This window comes from Carlito syrichta, unplaced genomic scaffold (assembly GCF_000164805.1).
Source record: "Carlito syrichta isolate Samal-C Ts95f unplaced genomic scaffold, Tarsius_syrichta-2.0.1 Scaffold309021, whole genome shotgun sequence".
Taxonomy (NCBI): Eukaryota; Metazoa; Chordata; class Mammalia; order Primates; family Tarsiidae; genus Carlito; species Carlito syrichta.
Window position 1 is genome coordinate 91,818 of NW_007253117.1, and position 4,546 is coordinate 96,363.

The window sequence follows — 4,546 nt, forward strand, 5'->3', positions numbered from 1 at the left end:
CATGTGCTACCATGCCCGGTTGATTTTTTGATTTATTGTAGAGATGAGGTCTTGCTGCCCAGGCGGGTCTCGAACCCGCGGGCTCAGGCAATCCACTCACCTCAGCCTCCCAAAGGCGCGGGATTACAGGCTGAGCCACTGAGTCCGGCTGTGTATGTTTTCTTTTGAGAAGTATTTATTCATGTCTTTTGCCCACTTTTTAATGAGGGTTTTTTTCTTGTCTATTTGTTTAAGTTCCTTATAGATTTTGAATATTAGTCCTTTGTGTGATGCATTCTTTGTATTTTTCCCATTCTGTAGGTTATCTGTTTACTCTGTTGATAGTTCCTTTTGCTGTGCAAAAGCTCTTAGTTGAATCAGGTCCCATTTGTCATTTTTGTTGTTGTTGTTGTTGCATTTGCTTTTGAGGTCTTGGTCATAAATTCCTTGCCTAAGCCTACTTCCAGAAGATTATTTTGTAGGTTTTCTTCTAAAAAGGTTAGTCTTACATTTAAGTCTTTAATCCATCTTGAGTTGATTTTTATATTTGGTGAGAGGAAAGGGTCCAGTTTCACTCTTCTGCATATGGCTATCCAGTTTATTAAATAAGGTGTGCTTTTCCCATTATTTTTGTCAACTTTGTTGAGGATCAGTTGGTTGTGGGTGTGTCACTTTATTTCTGGGTTCTCTGTTCTTTTTCATTGGTCTACGTGTCTATGTTTGTACCAGTCCCGTGCTGTTTTGGTTAATTTAGCCTTGTAGTATAGTTTGAAATCTGGTAATATGATGCATCTGGATTTGTTCTTTTTGCTTATAATTGCTTTGGCTATTCGGGTTCTTTCTTGGTTCCATATAAATTTTAGAATTATTTATTTTTAATTCTGTGAAAAATAATTTGTTATTTTGATAGACATTGTATTGAATCCATAGATTGCTTTGGGCTGTATAAACATTTTGACAGTAATGATTCTTCCAATCCATGAGCACAGAATGTTTTTCCATTTGTTTATGTCATCTATAATTTCTTTCAACAGTTTTGCCATTCTCCTTGTAGATATCTTTCATCTTCTTGGTTAAACGTATTTCCAGGTATTTTTTTGTGTGTATGTGTGGCTATTGTAAATGGGATTGCATTCTTGATTTTATTCTCAGCTTGAATATTTTTGGTCTATAACAATGCTACTAATTTTTGTATATTGATTTTTGTATCCCGAAATTTTACTGAAGTTGTTTATCAGGTTTAGGTAGGATCTTTTGGAGGGATCTTTATGACTTTTTAAGGTATTGTATCATATCATCAGTAAACAGAGGTAATTTGACCTCCTCTTTTGCTATTTGGATGCCTTTTATTTCTTTCTCTTGCCTGATTGTTCTGGCTAAGACTTCTATTACTACATTGAATAGGAGTAGTGAGAGTATACCTCCTTGGTTTGTTCCAGTTCTTAAGTGGAATGCTTTCAGCTTTTGTCCATTCATTACTGAAGTTGTTTATCAGGTTTAGGTAGAATCTTTTGGAGGGATCTTTATGATTTTTTAAGGTATCATATCATCAGTAAACAGAGGTAATTTGACCTCCTCGTTTGCTATTTGTCCTATCATTTTGATGGGACTTTATGGGCTTTCTTTTCCCCTTGAGTGTAGATTGGTTTTGTTTCTAGCTGCTTTCAGAGGCCCAGGGCTTCGTATGGGTTCCTTGATTATAGATAGGTTTGTGCCACTTATTGCTGTGATGTATTTTTGCTCGGTTGTGTAATTCAGCATTCAGTCCAGTAGATAGTGCTTAAGAGTAAAAACCAGCACGAAGGCTCTTAGCATGTGCTTGTTTGCAGAGGGAGTGGAGCCTCTGGAGAAGCATGAAATGCTCCCTCTTTTAGCGCACTCTCACTGTGCCTTGTTAAGAAGAACTGCTGTTGTGTTTGTGACAGTGTTCTAGGGAGGGAGGCAGAAGCAAGAGATGACTCCCTCTCTATATCCATTCCCAGGCATCGGTGGTGCTTCCTTCAGTGGTTGGCAACATGCCCACAATTCCTTTGTCCTAATGGGAACTTTTGTGAGCTGTTCTCCTTCCCTCCTTATGAGCAGGCCGTGCCAAGGGTTATCAAAGATTAGATTCCCAGGGGATCCACAACTTCCAAGACACCCACAGGTTCTCTGTGCTTGCTAAAGTCAGAGCAGATTGTGATGTATGTCTGTGGGTGGTGTGGTAGTGCAGGGGCTTAAGGTTGGAGGATCCCTGGGCAGAGAAGTGGCATAAAAGGTGCATAAATGGTATGGCACTCATTGTCTCAACCCGGGTCCGAGTGGGGTGCAGCACAGTTTTGCAAGTTGGCCATCCAGCTTTTTGTTCTGCAAAGTTTTCTAATCACCACTGATAGTGTTGCCCTGGATCACGGGAACTCCAGAACAATTTAGTACTCAGTAGATTATTAGAGTGATTAGGAGAGCAGAAGACTTTGCCTGTTTTTAATTTATTTGTGGTTTTTAGCAATTTCATTGTAGGGGTTCCTTACATACTTTGAATATTAACCCCTTATCAGATATACAGTTTGTAAATATTTCCTCCCATTCCATAGTTTACCTTTTTGTTTTGTTAGTTGTTTCCAGGCACAAGTAATTTTAATATGGCGTTCACTGTCTAATCATCTGGTTCTAACCATATAGAGACAGATTTATCATAAAACCAAGACTTGGTTAGTTGCTTCAATTCACTTTTGCTCAGAGCCTACCAGGAAGACTTATTTTGTATCACGTCTTTGATCTAATGTCCTTTGGCATATGGATTAAGCAGAGTCCTGCATAGACTTTTATCTAAGTGACCAGTCTAGGCATGGACTTTAAGGTTGATCTTCCATCCTCTCCTTGGGGTAAAATCCCAGTAAAAGTGAACTTTCTGCCCCCTTGCTTTATTCAGGGTCTTCAACTTAGCTTTGTTATGAAATAGGTCATAAAATACTTCCTTACTGTCTACAGACCCCAGAAGCTTCTGATATTTTGCTTATTCTCTATTTGTAGCCCCTTGGAGTTGTTGCTAACTTCTGCTTTGCCAGTGCTGACCTCAGCTTGTCTTCTCCAACCTTATTTCAAGATATATTCTGGAACATATTTGTCTCTAAAAATGCTCCCTGTCCAATAGTATAGTCACTAGCCACATGTGTCAATTGAGCCCTTGAAAAATGACTAGTCCAAACTAAAATGTGCTGTGAATGGGATCAGAGTATACCACTTTGGTATAAGAATTATTTTCAACTGAAGGCAATTGAGTAATAGCAAGTATGGAAAATCTCTCTGCCCTCCTCCTTTCTATCTAGAAGAAGGGTGTAATTTCACTTTATAAATTTACATTTGTAAAGGTGTCTCCATATCCCATACCAGTACATTTTTATCCTCCCTGACAATTTGACAAGAATGAGATTGACTGGGACTTCTCTGCTCACTGCAATGACTGCAGCTGAGATCTGAACATATCAGTAGGGGTAGTATGGTGTAGTTGTCAAGACCAATATGTGGGTTACATGCCACTATAGCTGAAGCCCTACCAACCGTTGTCAGCTCTCAAGGGGTTCATTTAAGGCTTTCTTTCTTTTGGCTTTTCTTTGGGTGTAACTTTGGGTCATAAGGACTGCGTCACAGGCCCCCAAGCATTGAACCTAAAAAAATAGAGGAAAATCGTTTTCTTTCCTGACAAGCGTAAAACTTAGTTTTAAACCAAATAATATAGGTATTTCATTGGTTTTTATATTAATTACAAGTTTATGCTAAATACATTCAAAATATATTGGGTTAAATAAAATATATTACTAAAATTAATTTCACTGTCTCTTTTTCTTTTTTGTAATGTTGCTACTAGAAAATTTAAAATCACATATATAGCTTGCATTTGTAACTCACATTATATTTGTAGTGGACAGTAGTGTTCTAAGACCTCTGAGTTCTATTTACTAGATACTCCCTTCAGAAATTGTGTCTTTAAGAGAGAAAGTAACTTTGGATTATTAGACGTAGATTAATTTCTTAGTTCTCCAAATAGTTATATAGTTTTAGGCAATTTAGTGACCTCATTTGGTCTTGATTTCCTTATTTGTAAAGTGGATCTATTAATGTCTGACAATTTTACATGTATGTGTGGTTCTATTTTGTGGATTTACTGTTCTCATCTTGAAAATAGATAGGTTGTACACAGATCAGTACCTGCCAAGTGGTGTATTTATTAGCTCTTTCTTATTGTCTCTGGAAAATTCCCAAATGAACTTTTCAAATCTTTTTTTTAAATATCAGTCCTTGATTTATTATTTATTTATTTATTTTTTAATTTTTATTAATCAATATTTTTTATTATGACTTTGAGGGGTACAGTTAAGGGTTAGGTGTACAATTACGTTTCATTCAGGCACCCTGTTGATAAGAGGTGTTTTCCCATCCCCACACAGATATTTGCTACTGCTAATCCCATCCCCCTCCCCCCCATAGTTTCCCAGTACCATCAGTCATTTTCTTATAGTATTACATTGGATGTTCAAGGTTCATTATATGAGTGAGAACATGTGATACTCGGATCTTTGTTTCTGTG